Here is a 19,588-nt window from a genome sequence, read left to right as displayed (position 1 = left end):
TCAGCCTCTCCTCATAGGACTTGTGCTCAAGTCCCTTCACCAGCCTCGTTGCTCTTCTCTGGACCTGCTCCAGCACCTCAATATCCTTCCTGAACTGAGGGGCCCAGAGCTGAACACAATACTCAAGGTGTGGCCTCACCAACGCAGAGTACAGGGGAAGGATCACTGCCCTGCTCCTGCTGGCCACACTGTTCCTGATCCAGGCCAGGATGCCATTGGCCTTCTTGGCCACCTGAGCACACTGATGGCTCATGTTCAGCCTCCTGTCAATCAGCACCCCCAGGTCCCTTTCCGCCTGGCTGCTCTCCAGCCACTCTGTGCCCAGCCTGTAGCGCTGCAGGGGGTATCCCTGTGATGTCCCCCAGGGCTCTGTCTTGGGACCAGTGCTCTTCAGTATCTTTATCAGTGGCACAGACAGCGAGACCAAGCATAGTCTCAGCAAGTTTGCAGATGACATGAAGCAAAGTGGTGCAGTTGACACAAAAGAAGGAAGGGACCTGGACAAACTGGATCAGTGGGCCCAGGAGAATCTCTTAAAAGAAAGTCCAAGAGCAAGGTGCTGCACTTGGGTCAGGTGCACCTTAATATGGATTGGGAGAAGTAACTGGGAGCAGCCCTGAGGAGAACTTGGGGATCCTTTGGGTGAAAAGCTAGACAGGAGCCAACTGTGTGTGCTTGTAACCCTGAAGGATAACCACATCCTGGGTGAATCAAAAGAAGTGTGGCCTGCAGAGTGAAGGAGGTGATTCTGTCCCTCTGCTCTGCCTTTACCCATCTGGAGTGCTGCATCCAGGTCTAGGGTCCTCAGCACAAGAAAGATGTCAACCTGTTGAAGCAGGTCCAGAGGAGGGCCATGAACATGACTGAAGGGATGGAGCACCTCTCCTATAAGTACAGGCTGAGAGAGGTGGGATTGTTCAGCCTGAAGAACAGAAGACTTCAGGGAGCCTTTATTGTGGCCTTCCAGTACCTTAAGGAGGGCTTATAAAAAGGAGGGAGAGGGACTTTTTTTTATGGGTAGATAGGGACAGGACAAGGGGCAGTGGTTTTAAACCAAAAGAGGGCAGGTTTTGAATAAATGCTGGGAGAAATTCTTTACTGTGAGGGTGGTGAAGCACTGGCACAGAGTGCCCAGGTAAGCTGTGGATGCCCCATCCCTGGAAGTGTTCAAGGACAGGTTGGATAGTGCCCTGAGCAAACTGATTTAGTGAATTGCATCCCTGCCCATGGCAGTGGGATTGGAACTATAAGATCTTTAAGGTCCCTTCCAATCCAAACCATTCTTTCTATGATTCTATGGTTCTATATTTAGGAAAAGTTGCAAGATACATCTTGCATGTCTTACTTATTAGGAAAGCTTTGGGCAACGAGTTCTACCACTGCTTGGAAGACTGTCCTAGAAAGTTAACAAGTGTGATCCTTTTGTAATTCAAGTCTGGCAAATTTGCTTAAGCCTTTACCACTGTCAACATTTTATTTTCATTTATTCTACTGTGATTTCAGCTGCAGTGTTTTTAGGTATTGGAATAACATTTGACCAACATATGGTTGGTTTATGACAAACCCAGGGATCGTATTAAACCTCCTTATGCAAGTAAATGCACAAATTCAACTGTGTTTCTTAGAAGGTTGCTCACCAGTGAAATTCATTGCCATGGGAGAAGGAATAACAGAACCCTGCTTATCTGCCTGTATGCATGATGTTTGTTCTCTGTGGGAAAACCTAGCTGTCCAGCTTGTCAAAGTAGCTGCAAAATAAACTAATGTTGATATCTAAAATGTCTTTGTTTAACCAAAGCTTATTTATTGGAAATTGCAGTCTATTAACAGAATACATAACTACCTGACAATAGAGTTGAAACTGAAAGCAGTACTTGAAGATGACAGCCACTATTCACAAGTTTTCTGCACAAGCTTTAATTACAGTGAAACATGATGCAGTGCTTCATGACAATATCCCAATGTGCAGGCAGAAGGATCTAACTTCTGGCTGTTCTGTAAAAAAAATCTTAGACTTTGCGCTTTTTTAAGGTGGATGCTTACAGCCCACCTTTGAGAACATATGCTGGTGCCTTTTCTTTAACCTATTGCACATACACAATACACTTATCACGGACTACATTAACAAGGTTTCTGAGTCATCCAAAGAATGAAAGAAATTATTGCTTTCTTGGTGTTGACAAAATGAAAAAAAAAAACAAAACAACAAAAAACACACAGAAAAGCTTGCTTTTAAGACAGATCAGTGTAAGCACTGGTGGAAGGAAGATTTTGGAACAGCTTGCAACAGGACTCATGGGAAAAAATATGTATGTCATAGCTGTATACAGTATTTTACCTGCAGACATTGCTTTGCTATGCTTCTTAACCCATTCTTCAAGTAAGGCCCCTTTCATCCCACCCCTTGGGACACCTCTTAAGTAGCCACCAACAATTTGGTCTTGCAATAGGGAGTACATTTTTTGGTAAAGAAGGATTTTAAAAATAGTAAAAATGTACAGCTTTTAACAATTATGTTGTTACATTTAAGACACATACTCCATCTGGAAATTAAATGTTAAAAAAATTCCCTGTATGACTCCAAGCACAAAACATGCCCACCTTTTCCCCAAGAAAAAAGAATAGCATACAAAGAAGTATAAAATGACACAAATATTTAAAGCATGTGTTTGGTCTTGTGAGTCCTGCCTGTCTGTCTCAATCTTCTTAATGAGAGTTGCATGTGTACAACAAAGGAGAGAAAACCTTGGTCTAGATACCATGTATTTGTATTAGCAGAGATGGAAAGAACTGAATGTTTTCATGAAAAAAAAAAAAAAAAGGAATGTTTCCTATGCTACTTGTATGTAATTCAACTACATTGTTTTGAGAGTACTCATTGCAGTTCAAAAAGCCTTGACTTATTTACAAAATACAAATCAAGTAGCATTTCCTGGAATTTAAATGATATCAGGACACCAGACTTGTTAAGGTAGTATAACAAAAAAAGTTCATGGCTACTGGACTGGTATTATAATACTTTATTCCTTGAAACTTACCAGCTACTCTGCTTGCTCCGTCCCACCCAGGAACTGGCTCTCCTGTTCGTGAATAGAGGGTTGGGAGTTCAGGGATCTGGGAGTAAATGTAATTTACTGCATCTGGTGTCAGAGAACAGGAAACAGTTAGATTCGTGCTACGAGCCCCAGTGGCTTCATTGCTTAGACAGCAGAGTGTTGTCAGCCCTGACAATAGTCACTGGTGCTTTGTACTAGATAATCGGATCAAAGCAAACAAAGTGCAAAGTCACTGTCCTGTGATTGGTGTTCAATAGACTAGCTGAGGCAGGAGGGAATGGGTCCAGATGACTCAAACCTTATGTCAGATGAACACATAAAATTATTTGTCAGGAGGTTCTGGATCTATCAAGTCTGTGACCTTTAAAAGGGGGGGTGGGGTGCAGTGGGGAAAGTAAGGAACAAATCTAATGTGATACCCAGAATACATGACTTTTCAAATAGAGATATAAAAGAGATATAAAAGCCTAAAAATGCTAGCGTCAACTGAATAGGATGAAAGGGCGAGTTGTTTCCAATATTACTGAACCAGTATTTTACTTTTTGTTCTTAAACCTGAAATTTAGCTAATAACGAAATCACACATAGGTATTGATTGGGTACCTGTTTTCAGTAGGTATTATGCTCCTGCCAGTGCTGCAATGTCATCATTCATTAACAAACCCTTGCTTTACATTTGAGCTTGTAGTTGTTTATCGAAACGTAAATGTGTTCTTTAGAAGAGATTTTAGCCAATTTAAGAGTATTTCCTGGGAGATATTTTGTGGCTGGGTTAAATATAACTAGATAGCATTTATTTTTCTGCTAGAATTCAGTGGTTAAGCTAAGAGCAGAGCTCAGAGGAGAGATGTACAAATAACGGACCTAAAGTTCAGGCATCAAACCAAAGAGAAAAAGAAAAAAAAAAACCCAACCACATTCTTTCCTATCAAGTGGAAATATTTTCATCTCTGTATGGAAATGGTTAAATTTCTGTTCAAACATAAGATTCTGTCTGGTGTGAAACAGACCACTCTTTTTCCGCCAATGGTTCTTTGCCACTACAATGTATAATTTGTCAGGCCTTTGGTATGGCCTGGTCCATGTGCCAGGCTAGGCGGCAGAATCAGCCTTCCTTGAAGCCTCTTATTACTATAAGCAGGTGAGATTGGTTGACCAGTGCAGGCCATAAAAGTGAAGTGGTGAGAGAGAAAATGAAATGTCCTGTTGTAGGCTGCTTGACTGCATCTAGTGAAGGGAGATGCTTTCATCACATTCCCTATGGGCTAACACCTGTCCCAGAAAAAATACCTGCACGTGGTGGTATCCTCGGGAAGGACATGATGTGCCACGTTTAAGCCTAAAGCCTAATCCTTTGCCATGACAATTGGGCCTGGTATGTGAAAGTGTTTTACAACCAAAACAGTCTGTGGTGGCCACCAGTGCTACTGGATGCAGGAAGATAAGTCCTCAAGAAGACACTCCATCCCTCCACAGATCACTCTAGGTAACTCAGGTAAGGAGGTCCCCTCTCCCCCTTCCTAGTGCCAAGGAAGGATGACACAGAGGCACAATGCAAATTCATTCAAAAAACCCAAAGAAGTTAGTATATGAGTAAGTTCAACTTTTAGAAGATGATTTGGGGAAAAAAAAAACAACAAACCAAACATCCATGGAACTATTATTCAAAGAATCACAGAATATGCTGAGCTGGAAGGGACCCACAAGGATCATCAGGTCCAACTCTTAACCTGGCACAGAACCATCCCCAAGAATCACACCATGTGCCTGAGAAGCATCCAAATGCTTCTTGAACTGTGGCTGGTTTGGTGCTGTGACTACTTCCCTGGAGAGCCTGTTACAATAATTTCGTATTTCAGTGGACAACTGGCAGTCTTGGCAAATGGGTTTTTATATTTCCAATGCATACTGTATACTCAAAGTTTTGTATTTTTAGCAGTAGAGCTTAGGAGAAATAATTGTTTAAGACACAGTCTGAGCAATGGCCTGCAACACCTTCTTTCTTTTTCAGGATTACTTGCCCTAATGAGAAATTGGTACAATGCTTGGTGTTGTTGTTCTGGAAATATCATCAGCAAATGAGCAGGCCATTATTGAAAACTGAAGTAATTTTTTCAGAAGAAAGAAGTGGAGACTGTTTTTTTTTCCAGAGAAAGAAGGCCCTTTGTGTCCTGGAAATGGCAAAAATTTAGTAATTATTCATCCCATAGAGTGTACTTTTGGAACAGTCATTTCAGTACACACTCATCCAGTGGCTTAAGTAACAGATGTATCTGTCTGCACATGGGTGTAGTCAATGCAGACTTGTGCTGCCTAACCAATCATCTTTACTTCTTTTGCAGTTCATGAGAATCAACAGGCATGGCCCTAGTGCCTGTAGAGGGAACTGAGCATTGCTGACATCCAGCAATAAGCAAGATCAGTTGTACAGCTTGATGGCTGAAACTCTCACTTTGATGCTGTACATGCCTGTGGACCTAAGTAAGCCGTTGGTTTTTTTTTCTTGTCTCCTGCTTTAGGAGACAATGCCTAGCTAAGTGTTATATGCTGCTAATATTCACTCAGTTTACAAACTTCTCTGTATGTTACTTAGAATAAAATATTTAAAAATTAGCTTCAGGGCTCCAGACAATCTCTCACTGTCTTGACAAGGGAATGTCAGGGTAGTGGTGCAATTCTGTAGTTCCTTCTGAAGCTGATGGTGGTGTCACGTGTCAGAAGGGGAATATTTGACTAGAAGTTGGGGCTGGTTGATTCTGCCAGTACCTGTGTTGTGTTGACATCTCCCACTCCTGCCCCCAAACAAAATAAACCTGCTTGTTTCCCTTTATCTCATTGACAACAAGGTCTCTTTCATTTAGCACCTTTTAGAAGAACTCAAAAGGTTAATTTTACACGGAATGGATAGACACAAATTAGCACTTTGTTCACATGAAAAGTAAGGCAGAACACAAATAAAAACATTTGAACCGACTGCATTCAATATCTTCATTTCAATGTTTGATAAATTATTAATATCTAAGGATGCCATAAAACAAGTCTTATGGCTTTTTGTACTGCTTTCAACAAAATGAATTTTAGGACTTTGGCAGTCCTCCACATTATCAGACACACAAGTACTTGGAAAAACATATGGGGCAATGTAATCATTCAAGGGTTCTTGCACAAAACTAAATCTTTATAATTGCTCAGAATTGCTCCCACACAGAGGCTTGTGGCCAAAAGTCAGACAAATTAATTTTCCAAGGGCTTGAATTATCTTTAAGAGTCTGCTTACTACTAAAATTAGCAGTGGGTCTTCTGCAAATACTGGATCCCAGGGCAGGGCTGTTCCACCTTCAAAGCGCTCTGGGGCTCCATGGGACTACATCAGAAGGAACAGAGATTGTGACTCTCCCACTATGTTTGTAAGAACATAAGTGGCTATTTTGCTAAAAACTGAATAGGCTAGCTCTGACCTAGTGAACCAGGCTTTAAACAAATGAACTTGGAGGTTAGGGTCCACAGCTGACACTTGTGTATCCGTAAGTAACATGGTGGATAAGTGTACCTACCAGAGCAGTAAGGAATGCTCCCCAACCCTTTCTAAAGGCAAACACCCCTAAGTTCCGCCACCTCAAGTGCATGTATGCCAATGTGTTTAATCTGGGCAACAATCAGGAGGAACTAGAGCCCTGTGATCAGTGTGAGAGATGCCACAGGAATCACAGAAAATTTGGTGTGAAGGCTCCAATGAGGGAAAGACCACTGTGAATGGCTACCAACATCTTCAGAATGATAGGAAAGGAAAAAGAGGAAGTGGAGGTGCACTTCATATGAAAGAGAAATTTGCATGTGTAAAGGAGAGCTGCAGAGATCATAGCAGTTCTATGTCTAAGCAGACTTAGAATCATGATTATAGGGATCATTACCCAGGTGAATATTATGTACTGACCTCCCAGTTAAGACGATGAAGCCAACAAAACCTTCTTTGGTTGCTTAATAAAGTCTTTGGGCAATAGAATCTGCTCTTCATGGGTGGTTTCAATTGCCCAGATATTTGTTGAGAAAAAAAAAATTATGCACAAAGCACCCAACAGTTTCCAGGAATGTACTGCTTGCTGCTATAAATGCTGGACACGCTGACTAGGAGCAGCACATTGGTAGATTTACTACTTGCAAACTGAGAAGACTTCCTTGACTTACACTGGTAGCATAACTATGAATAATACCTTGGATACAGTGAGAGCAACATTGTGGAATTTAAGGTCCTGCTGAGAACACTGAAGACAAGTAGCAGGAGAAAGACCCTGAATTTTAAGAAAGCCAACTTCAATATGCTGAGCCTGCCTGTGAGGGATTCCATTGTAAGCATCCACAGAGGTCAAAGCACTTTGTTAGTGCTGGGAGTAATTCAAAAGTGCCTGCTGAAAGCAGAAGAGCTGTCCATCCTCTGCAAAAGAAAATGAAGTCTAAACAAATGAATACCCTGGCTTAACAATGAACCTTTAGGTGTAATAAACATAATAATAAAAACCAGCATACTGGTTTAGCCACTGAGGACTACAAGCACCTTGCTAGGGGGATGCAAAGGTGCAGTCAGGAAGGCTAAGAATCAGCTAGAACTGAAGTTCGCCAGAGATATCAAGAAGAAAGGGTTCTTCAGATTTGTGAGCAGTAAGCAGAAGGAAAGACAAACCCATTGCCAAGGAGGGCAGGAAAACTAGTCACTGGCAATGGTGACAAGGCATATGTTCTTTGCTTCTTCTTTTGTCTCTCTGCCTCTATCCTTACTGACACAGTTGAACCCCAAGTCACAAGATCAAGTAGTAATGACATCACGTATTGACCTGCCAGTAGTGGAGGAAGGGCTGGTCTGCAAGGGTTCAACACACATAAATCCACACTCCAGGATGTTAAGAAAAGTGTCCGACATTTTTGTAAGGAGACTATCTATAATATCTGAAAGCCACAGAGATCAGGGAATGTCCCTGATGACTAGAAGATGGAAAATGTCATACCTATCCACAGGAATGGGCCAGAAGAGGACCCAGGAAACTGGAAGCACAATGGTCTTACTTTGTCCCCTGGAAAGTGACAGAATGAGTTCCCCTAGAAACCATTACAAACCCAATGAAGCAGGTGATTGGGAAAAGCCATCATGGGTTTACCAAGGACAAATCATGATGGACTAAACTGATCACGTTCTGCAACATAACAGCATCTTCTGTTGATATGGGGAGAGCCGCGGATTGTGTTTATTTAGACTTAGCAAAGCTTTTGACACTGTTTCCTACGGCATCCTCCTGGCCAAGACAGATTGATTGAGCGGTCTGTGAAATGGGTAGGAAACTGACTCACATGTCACACTCCAAGGGGGATGATAAATGGTTTTTACTCTGGTAGCCAGAGGTGCTGTAATTGTGGCAGCTATAGATGGATACTGAATTAAAAAACTATGGAAAGCCTATAATTGAAAACCAATTGCTGGTAATTTTTACAGGACATGTGGAAAGCACTTTTCAAAGATCTGTCCTTGACTCTTCTGACATGCTGGTCTGCTTTACTGTGGGCTGTACAGCTGGTTAAGATCAGAGAAGAGAAAAACAAAAGAATCTCTAAGCAGTGTTCCGGCTACTAACCAATCCAGGTCAGGTTTCCTGAGCCTCATCTTTGCCAAATATATGCTAATACATACAAAATTTAAACAGAGGTTTGTGCAAACTGCACAGTTACTGTAATTGTGGCTTCTGTATGTTGGCTGAAACAGCAGCATGTAGTTTGCATATAAGTAGCCAAATATTCCAAAGGATGAATTGATCCCTTGAGCAAATTCAGTACTCAAGAGAGTTACATCAGATCTTAATGTGACTTATTTTGTATATACATTAAGCCATAAACATATACACATGGAATAAGAGCTCTCTCCTTTCCATTTGCTCATGACATGCATGCAGCATAGCACTGCAGCAAGGCTGGTTTTGACTGCAGACCTGAGCAGCAAAAAATGATGTAATTCCTAGCATCATCTCAGACCTTGTTTAATGGAGAGCTTGTCAGTGGCAAGCTGACACAAAGCTGGCAGTCACAACTGGAGGTGACAGGGCCACAGCTCCCAGCATTTCCAAACCTCAGCATTTCTGCTCTACTTTCTCTCACACAGTGATTTATGAGGGTAAAGTGTCTTTCTACCCTGGGAAATGTGGAATTTGTGTTAATTATGACTGGATGATTTCAAGCTCAGAAATGCTCATTGCCAAACACAACTGTTTTTCTTTGAAGGGTGGGAAGGACAGAGCGTCACTTGACTGGCCACTGGTGCTCACCACCACTTCTACCCTTCCCTTGGAACCCTCACTTGGACCCCTCTGGGCTCTGAACACCATACAGTTGTGTTTTCTGCACACTCAAAATCTCTGTAACCACAAAAATATGCACAGGGACACAATGGTGAGATAAATCCCTTTCTATACTGTCACTGCATTCAGAATAAAGGGAGGGAAGGACACAGAACAAACAACATGAGATGCATGGCCTTGGTAGTCTTTCAGGATGTGGCAGCAACTGAAGAAACTGCCCAACAGGTCAGTGTTAGTTTGTGCTGTGTTTTACACAGCCTTCCCGTGTTATCCAGCAACTCCTACCATTTTCCTCTGCAGCATGTGTTACACATGGTTGCCAGACAGATGTTTGATCTGCTGGAACAAAGCAAGTCCTAAATGGTTTTGAAGGAAGGAAAAATTTGTAGTACCAAAGCACTCACAGTTAGCTACATTCATGTTTTCTTCCTGCTCGGATCAGATACACTCACAGACTGCTGTCAGAGTGCAGAATACAGAGGACTGACTCAACTTGCACCATGTGAAGATGTACAGCTGCATAGTGCCCACAATGGGAGGGCTAAAAGGATATTTTGCAGCCTCAGTCCATAGAGGAGCAGAGGACGGCACTACTTAGAGGATGGCCTGCCCTATCTCAGCCCACAGGGACCAGTTGCTGAGAGAAGGGGACAAGATATATAAAACAAGTGGTCTAGAAGAGAAGAGGGACCATTTTACCCAGGTTTACTCCCTGCTCTCTTTGCTTGTGCATTTATTCTGGAGTCACTCTCTTCTCTTTGGTGTTGTTTTGCAGTTTTCTGTTACCCTTCAGAAATCACGAGCTGTCCTTCTGGTTCAGTATGTGAGGAAGGGATCCACTGAAAGCAGGCAAAATCTGGAGACCGTGGGGGCTCTTTTTGAACCAAGCGAAATACTACATTGCTACATACCTTCAGGGAAACGACCACTTCACAGTTGTTAGCTAGGGCTTCCTTTGGTTACCCTTCTATTACAACGTATGTGAAGAGGTAGACAGCATCTTGAAGGAGTCATAGAAGCTCCTGCACACTTTGGGTGCTAATTTCTGTAGGCACCATTCCTTTCTTGGAACTTACCAACAACCATAGTGTAACTCTGCATTGGTACAAAACATTTACTATTCTCAATCTGTATTTACTTTGTAGTAGCCAATTTCAAATGCTCCAGAGGGAACAAAGACTAAGTTCTTACAAAGGAGCATACTATCTAGGACTTTTTTTTTGACAATGGGACTTGACAAAAAACTTGGACTATATTGCTAGGAGAAGTGAAAATTTATGAACTAGATCTTTGACTTAAAAGGAAAAACTCCTTACTAATAATATTAATTACCCCCCCCCCCAAGACAGTTCCACGTCAGCTCATACACTACACAGTAATTTCCATTGTATCCCAGTGTTTTATGTTGGGATCATCACACATATTCCTCATGTAGACTCACAATACAGTTGGGCATGGCTTTGACAGCAGCTAGAGAAGGTAGTCTTAACCTCAGTATTTTGAATCTTGTCATTTCAAACAAATGTAATGAGAATGAGTATCTGGTGCACAGATTTATCTGCAGGATGCCTTAGCATGATATCCTTCTGAGTCCTAAGGTCCTGGAGTGGCTCTATGAGGTTCTCTCTAGCCTTCTGGGAACCATCTATATTATTTGCTCACTCAGAGACCTAAATTTATAGCTCAGTATTTAGACTGATCACACATAGTGTAACACTGAGTTGATAAGCGAGGAATTACTATATCCTCATCCACCCAGGTGAGGTTTTCCTTCTGTAAGAATCATCATGCTGAGAATACTGTTCATCAGTGAAGCAATCTATTTTTAATATTAATATCTACATTAGGAATAGTCCTCACAGTATTTAACAGTTTATCAACAGAACATGAGCACATACAATGGAGAAAATTGACCACAGAGAGGTGAAAAGGAGTCTGCAGTGCTGGTCTATCATGTGGTGAAAGGGGTCAATAATACAGAAATTGTATTATGTCTGTTTTAAGTTATTCATGCTGTTCTTTCCCTTTGTGTTTGCATAAGAAGAGGTGGAAATCTGCCAAAGCAATACTGTTCTACTACAATAGTGATGTCTGTGCTAGCACTATAGAAATACCAAAGAAAAAGGTTATGGCTCTAGCAATAAATCAGAAACAAACAGTGAAGGAAAGAACCCCCACTCTTTAAACCTTTGCAACAATGCTATAGGAACAACTCATGTTAAACCCAAAGCTATACAATAATAAAAAGGCACTTACCACCATCCTGGTGGGAGAAACTCTGTGAATGGAAAAAATAGAATGTTTGGTTAAACCTTTTTTATTTTGGATTTAATTTGCATGAAGTCTTGATTTATATGCTAAGCTTGTTTTTATGGTTCTATGTGATTTTTGAATGGGTCACTATGGTTGTGGCTCCTTAGATATTGATCCTGTTATAGACTGGGGGAGAGGGACATGGTGTAATTAAATGGAGAACACTGCTTTATGTTGCAGGCTGTAATGTTCAGAAGTGGTGTTTGTGGCAAATGCTACTGTTTCTCGGTGCCACCAAGAGCAGGTAAGTTTGAGATACCTTTCAGTATCCTGCTGACATTTTAAGTGTGGTCAAAAATGCTTATATTTTTCCCCTGCAGGTAGGACAGGGAGAAAGCCACTGAAATCCCTCTTCAAAAAAAGCTGGAATGAAAGGAAAAACCCAAGTAACTCAACCAAAACAGTCCTGATGCCTCTATATCTCTTCTTGTCTTTTTCATCCTGGTTTCAGCTACATGCTCTGCAACTGCCCTCAATCTTCCCACAAGTGCATGAATTATAACTGCTGCTTCCAAATGGTGCTTTTTTTCAATCTGTGCCTGAGTGTCATTTTTTTTTTTAAATACCTTTTGCAAGTTGTCGAAGGATTTCTCAGTCTCCTTTAGTTTCTCCAAAATTATTTGTTCTTTGGCAGATATTTGGGATTCCTCACTTTCTAATTTCTGTATTTCTTGTTCGAGCCTGTGGAAGAAATACAGACATGCACATACACACAAAAACCATGTAAATATTATTTCCATTAGATATAGTTTTCTAAGTATTAATTGGCATTTCAAATGTCATCAGGAACAGTCTGGACTCATTATCCACAACTGATTTCCTAGTATATGAAGAGCACATGAATTATTTGTAAAACAGACAGCTCTCTCTAAAAGGAGAACAGTAATTACCTTATTATCCACTTCTGCAAAAGCATATACTGATTAGCTAAAAATATACTTCAGTATCCCTCCACCCCAATTCCCGTAACATCTCTCAGATATTTACTTTCATTTTAGAGATCACAGTGCAGTACAGGATATAATGAATACGCAGTAATAATTAGAGGAATAGGTGTCTTCTAATGCTCCTGTACTCCGGACAATGAAAGCGGAAATAGTTGTTGGGAACTGGCAGTCAACCAGTTGTGTCAGGAGTTTTGCTTGAACCAACACTTTGCCTGCTCCCAACAATAACCTTTTGGTATATCTACCCATGCTTTCCACTGTTAGTGCATGACACTGGGGTCCCCAGTGACTTTGGGTAATAAAATACATAGAAAGTTCAGAAAATAAACTTATCTTGCCAGACAGTAAGCACTCAGTACTCACTTCTCTTGTTGAGACCTAATGGCTGAGATCTCACCCTTTGAGATGACTTGATTATGATTTGAGATACACTTTTGTCAGGCTTAGATTCTCCATTACTTTAACTGAAACCTCCTTTTATTGACATGATTTATGCAGATGCAGATATTCCCTCTTCCTGCTCTCTCCTGTTTTTATGTACGTTTCCTCTTTATTTTCTCACTTTTGGAAAAAAAAAAATCTCTATAATATAAGCCAAGAGGAACACATTTGAACAGGGATAGTTACCTGAAACTTCGTCTGCAGAGAGATCTGTAGCTGCTGAAATTGAAACATATTTCCTTGAATGTGAGAGATCAGCACTTCCTAGCACTTTGCTTACCCACGGCTCCTTTCTCCTGCCTTTCTGTCACCATTTCTCAAGTGAAGGATCAAGGCACTGATCCAAGCTAAAGGGATGTCTTTTTGCTCTTTTACAGGCCTGTTCAGCACAGGACTTCACTAATGCTTGTTTGAACACAAGGCAGAGAGCAAGAAGAAGATAATGTAGGGAGGAGACAAGGACGAATTGCTTCTTTCAGGCTTGGCAGCTTGAGTTGCTTGTGAAATTCATGCGTTTAAATATAGATGCAGAGGTTTAACTTCAGGCACCCACCTGGGAGATTTTCCCTCACTTTCTAATTGTGTGATGATGAAAGATGTGTGGCACTTCCTGATAATGCTTTTCATTAGAGGAAGGCAAAAGTGTCACATGATCAAGTTGTCACAGATGGAAAAAGGCAGATTTTGCTCTCCTGAACTGTAGGAATACTTAATAGTCTCAGATTTGTGATGAATTGTCAAACTGCCATTTTTCTCTCTTAAAGGTAAACCCCTGGTCTCCAAGTCGAAATAGCTTAACTGCAATAATTTTAAAATGAACTGTTGGAAAGTACTGCTTCAATCTACTTAATTTTTTTTCTAAATTAATATAACAGCATAAAAAATGCGAAAATGTTGAAACAAAGTATTTTGTTCTGCTGCAATGTAACAATTTGATATAGGATGAATTTTCCTCCTCATGATGTAATTCAGGAAGAAATTTTTCAAAATACACTGTCTTATCTTGACTTTTCTTCCCAGGAATTTTTTAGAATACCTAGTGAAGTGAAAAATTCATTTGTCACTCAGGTTAGCCAGTGCCATGTTCTTGCTAAATTAATGAATTTAGAAGTCAACAGGTAGGTGGCTTCTTTTCCTTCCCTATCCCCGGGAATGATTTGTAGATCCACATGCATTTGTACCTTGCTGATAAAGACATTAGAAATATTCTGCTGTGCTACCTGGTGAAAATAAACTGTGGAGCAGTGTGAGTCAGGGCTTACTGCTGTATTTCTGTTCTTTCCCAGTGAGTCACTAAGCAGCATTTTCAGGATGCATATTCTGTAACATGGTATATTTTGATTGCTATATGCTGTGGAAAGAGACTGAGAAAAGGGAGCGTGTAGAAGTCAGTAACAGTAAAATACATTCTTTCAAATAAACTTAATAATGAATTTAATAATTTATGACAATGAAAACACTGAGTATGAGGCAATTCACTTGATGTAAAGGTTATAAGCAAGTAGACTCCTTTTAATTTGGGGTGATAATAAGTGCATCATTTTTTGTGCACCATTTCAAAACTGTAGGTTTGTCTTGAATTGTTTGGTCTTGAAGAGAAAGTTTGCTTCCAACATGCATATGGGCACTTACACAAGCACGTGCAGCAATTGATTTGATTTATATTTTCTGACTTTCTGACTACTTGCTCTTTTGTTTTTACTTGTTTACATCTCTTTTATCCTTCCCTCCTGATTCACTTTCTCAGTTTCTTATTCCGTTGTGCCAGGCAATCCTCACCATTAGAATGAGTAGGGCAGATGAGAGATTAGGTTACCCTGTTTTGACAAGGTATCAAGTGGTTCTTGGTGTTGTGTTTTTTTGTTTGTTTGTTTTTATTCTGAATCCTTTCTTCAGTTGCTTTTGACAACAACTTGCTAATGAGGAAAAAGATGGAGACAGAGCAACCAGGATTTTGAAATATGGGTGAATCCAGTAGGAACAGAGATCTCCTACGTGACACTGAGTAAGAATGCATAAAACTCACACCATAGACGTAAACTGCTTTTTCCTCACTGAAATCAGTGCAGGTAGACTGGGAGTCTCCCAGACCCTATGCAGAATGGGCCTGAATTCCTAATCATGGCAGGAAAAATAGGGATAATTCAGCAGAATGCACCTGTTACATAGCCCAGGGGTCATATACCAAGCACTGATATCCACAGGAGGTTGTTTTTTCCATATTTGCTCAATTTTATACCACTCTTACTTGTACTCTCTAGGCCTAAAGGCTGAGGCACCTCTGCTGAGGTACTGAGAGATGTTCAAGGGCACAGTTTTCACACGAACTGTTGTATACATTCTTGAGTAAACCACCTGGGCACCACAGATCTCACTGGAAAATTCAGAGTCTTCACCATTTCTGTAGACTGCTTTTTTATGTATGGTCCAGTAATGCAAAAATTTAAATCATAATGCAAAACAAAGGTTGGTTTGCATGTTGGTTTTTTTTTTTTTTTAGTGAGTTTCATATAGTCAGAATTGCCAAGTGATAAGGAGAACTGCCTGCTTTTTTTGGTGACAATATACAAAAAAGTCACGCAAATTTGGTCTGAGAAATAAATGCAGTAATATTACATCTGTTTCGAACAATGGCTTAAACAGCACTAAATCCATTCAGAGTGCACATGTACATGTACGTACATTTACAAAGTGCTTATATTCTTCCTGTGTAAACTTGTTAAATATTAAATAATGTTCTTTTCTTCCAGCTCAGTTTAAAAAGGATATACATTAATTGTCATTTGACACCTGGCAAGGAAACCTTGTAATCCCCTTGTTCCTGACTTCTTGGCACATTTCAGGCTGGCTTTTGAAAGACGGCCACAACAATAAAGCCAGTTATATAAATAACTACAATATCTGAAGTATTGTAGGGAAGAAAATTAAGAAAACTCAGAATCAGATTAGGCAGAAGTGGTATAGAACAGACTGTTAGTGTTTCTGTTTTATTGTCCCAAGCAGTTATCTCATTACTGAGATTTGCTAAACTGTTTATATAAGAAGAAAATTGGGTCAGGGAGTCTGGAGTTGCTGTGGCAGTGGCATGGGTTTTTTTCAGTGGTTGTACATAGACAGAGTCCTATTTCTCCAAAGATCACAAAAATGAATGGGAGATTTTACCACTCCGAAAGCCGAAGGCTGCCTTGTTGCTAGTGTGTCTGTCCCACAGCTTTCTTTAATGGCCTGAGCATTTGAGAGTGTAACAGGATTTTCAGGGGATCTGTGAAGAACTTCCTGTGTAAGCCAGGTGACCCTTCTTCTCATGTTAACAGCACTGCCCTACTGTGAAGAGGAAGGAACCACAAACAGCTGTAGTGATGGTGTCTTTACAACAGTATTTTCCTGTTGTTCGGGGGACCTTGATTCCTTGTTTAGTAAGATTACAGGCTTGTTGGATAAATAGGCTGGAAATTACTCCAGGAGGTCTCTAGCCCAACCTCCTGCTCAAAGTAGGCTCAGACATGAGATCAGGCCAGGATGCTTACGGCTTCTTCCAGTTGGGTCTTGAAATTCCTGAATGATGGCGGAAAAAAAAAAAATTAAAAGGCTACTTACAGGCTTTCTCTTTTAGAGTCTGCAGATGTCAAACATTATGCCCTGCAAAATTCAAACCAGAATTGTTCAGTACTGTGGGGGAAGGGATGTATCAGCCTGCTAAAGGACATCTGGTCTGTGTGTTTGATGGGATTTCGACCAAAGTGGGCAGCTACACAAGCGTAGACAAGGCAGTGCAGCTTCTGAGAATATCAGAGGCACAAACAAACCGTCCTGTGGAAATGCTGGGATCAGGACCACAGGAGCTGTCAGGTAGCACAGAATAATTTAGGTGACAAAAAGGGGAGTTAAGAAGGGAGATCTAAAAGGTGAAGAGGCAGAGAGAGAGTCCTGGAATTGTGGTATGTGTACATGTGCATTTCCATTTTGCTGTGGTACCCAGCAAACATTGTGTTTGGATATAGGACTCTGTTTTGTGCGCCAGTCTAAGGGTGATGAATGCACTAGGTGAAGGATTTGTTCTGTTTCCCATGCTGAGATGCTGAAACCCCCAGACTTGGCCTGTTATTTTCCTCCCTCCTGAAAGAGGCTGAGGCTGTTCTGACAGAAGGTGCCTTTCCTCGACCCCAGGAGAGACCCTGAACATGGTCCTGTAGGGCACTCACACAGCTGGTGCAGAGTCACACTGGTTTGCAGCAGGAACACACAAATCCCAAGTCAGCAGAACTCTGCCTGAAGAAAACAGCCTCCTCTATCCAGCTAATTAACTCTGGCAGATACATGACTTCTAGAGACACCTACATTTGGCTCAGCAGTGTTATGTTTTTCGGGGTGGGATGGTAAGTGCATTATAAACAGGGAGAACAGCTGCAGGTTTATGGACCATTTTCTTTAGCCTGTGCTAACTCTGCATTCTGTGTCGTACTTGAGAAATACTCACGCAATTTCTGCAGTAAACATAGAAATGTAATAAAAATTATGTCTGCAGCATACAAACTGGCATGTCAGTGGAAAAAAGAACATTCGTCCGCACTAATAAGGAAAGTGTGCAAGTATTCAAAACTTAAAAGAAAAACAGGAAAGACCTAATCACGGTAAACACTTGAAGGGAAAAGGTGACCAATGCTTATGTACTGTGGGGTACAGTTCAATTGTAGTCTGATTATTTTGGTATTGTTTAATTGATGCCATAAATCAACCTGATATAAAAGGCACAAATAAGACATGAGGCTGTGTATCAGTAATTAGTGCAAGGTCTCTCAGAGCTGAACATCCTGAGGTGTTACAGCTGGTATTAAAATGGCAGACTCAGAAGTGGAATACTGTAACAAACCCCTGATGCTTACTGAACAGAAAGTTAAACATCAAGTTTAGGGATAACTGGGTTTGCCTGAAAGGAAGCACAAACTCTGTGCTTGTTTCTAGGATTCTGCCCTCAGGAAGCTTTTGACCACACAACAAAACCAGAACCTGAAACCTTATATGCAAAGACCACCCTTCTGCATGTACAGTTACGCGCTGCCTTCTGCAAAAGTGCACTGCCAAGAGTATTTCACTCCATGGGCCTCTCATTCCCATTTCTTTATCACTGTAAAGGTTTTTTTGGGCATCAGGGTACCTCTTACCTCACCCAGGTTCAGAATACCCTTGGAAAATGAAATTGTAAGGGGAAAGGGTTCCCCCTGAAAGATATGTAAATCTTGCATTTAAGTCTTTTAAACCAGCACAACTGATCCCAGTTCAGCACCTCAGCCCTTGAGAAATCTCCCATATCCATATCAACTGCCAAGGACTGGCAACCTGGCTGTAAGCCAGCATGCCTAAGAAACTGGAACTGAAATCTACATGCCACAGCCATGAACAGTACCCTTCATCTGCCATAGGGAGGGGAAAATCACTGACTAATCCTTGGTTTAGTTTCCACATTGGCTTAGTTTTCTTAGCAAACAACGGCAGTTGTGCTGAAGCCAGTTGGACCATTTGTGGATGTCACTCTATATCGACACACAGCCACTGCTGATGGCAAAAAACCTGCTTGATTTCAGGTTTGTTGCAGGATCTGAAATGAGATTCCAGAGTTGAGTAATTCAATGCCTTTTAGTTTAGTCTTCCTGCAGTGCTCATCCTTTTTTCAACAGCTCCCTCTCAAAGAGGAAAGCTGGCAGTACACATCTTATGATTTCCAACAGGCTGTTGTTTACAGAGTGCAGCTGCTAATCAAGAGCAGCAAACTTAATTAGCATATTTGAAAAGGCAAAACCTCTGCGACTTGAAAAACTGGGAATCTATTATTACCAATCAATGCTTGGATATGAGATTCAGGCACGATGCTGAATGAGTTGCTCTGGTAATCTGTACGAATCCTCCTGAATATAGGAGAAGGGAAACAATTCCCTTCACCAGGAAAAGATTCCATCCCAGTACCAGCTGACAAACGAGAAGAAAAACTCTAAAGTTCACTTTGCTGTCGGAAGTGTAAATACATATACATAGGGAGATCAGTATTTTGATATTTTCATCTGCCTCATGTAGGACGAGGTTAATCCATGCTATCTTGGACAAACCACGGCTAGTAATTCAAGCACTGGCCATAAGATTTCTAGAGCTAAGCATAAGGAGGTATAAAACACAACAATCATTACCCTGAGTTAACTAGTAAAATGAATCTGTCTGCTCTGGATGTAGAAGGCTTAGTGTCAATGTTATGCAAATTCTTTAACCTGGAATTGTAGTTATACAACTGAGTCCAGTTCCTCATCAAAGCAACACAGTTTGCATATTAACTTTTGCCTCTGGTTTGCCTGATGTGATGTTAAATCTCCCAAGTGTGGGGACTTCAGCACTATGATGTGACTCTTCTGCTAACTTGAACCATTTTTTCATGACCTGCTTTTTCTCTCATTAGGAAGGGTGTTATCTCACTCCAGTATGGTTTCCTCATATCACCTTAATACAC

General features: G+C 41.0%; 1 protein-coding gene across 3 annotated transcripts in view; it reads right to left on the bottom strand.

Moving 5' to 3' along the window:
- LOC114069919 (A-kinase anchor protein 2-like) overlaps positions 1–12,391 on the bottom strand; it is a 157,130-nt gene extending 144,739 nt beyond the window's left edge. For 2 of the 3 annotated variants that reach the window (XM_027907085.1, XM_027907242.1), the window contains exons 1-2: positions 12,274–12,391; positions 11,651–11,672 (exon numbers count right to left, since the gene is read on the bottom strand). The gene's annotated coding sequence lies outside the window, so the exon portion shown is untranslated. Of the gene's footprint in view, positions 1–3,038; positions 3,141–11,650; positions 11,673–12,273 lie in introns of all 3 variants that reach the window. The other variant, XM_027907553.1, reaches the window with a different exon arrangement.
- Positions 12,392–19,588: the final 7,197 nt, after the last annotated feature.

Source organism: Empidonax traillii, unplaced genomic scaffold (assembly GCF_003031625.1).
Source record: "Empidonax traillii isolate 1590-97213 ecotype Southwest subspecies unplaced genomic scaffold, ASM303162v1 scaffold3:size4013460, whole genome shotgun sequence".
Classification (NCBI taxonomy): Eukaryota; Metazoa; Chordata; class Aves; order Passeriformes; family Tyrannidae; genus Empidonax; species Empidonax traillii.
The sequence above is the reverse complement of the archived record's forward strand: the minus strand, read 5'-3'. Positions and strand labels throughout refer to the sequence as shown.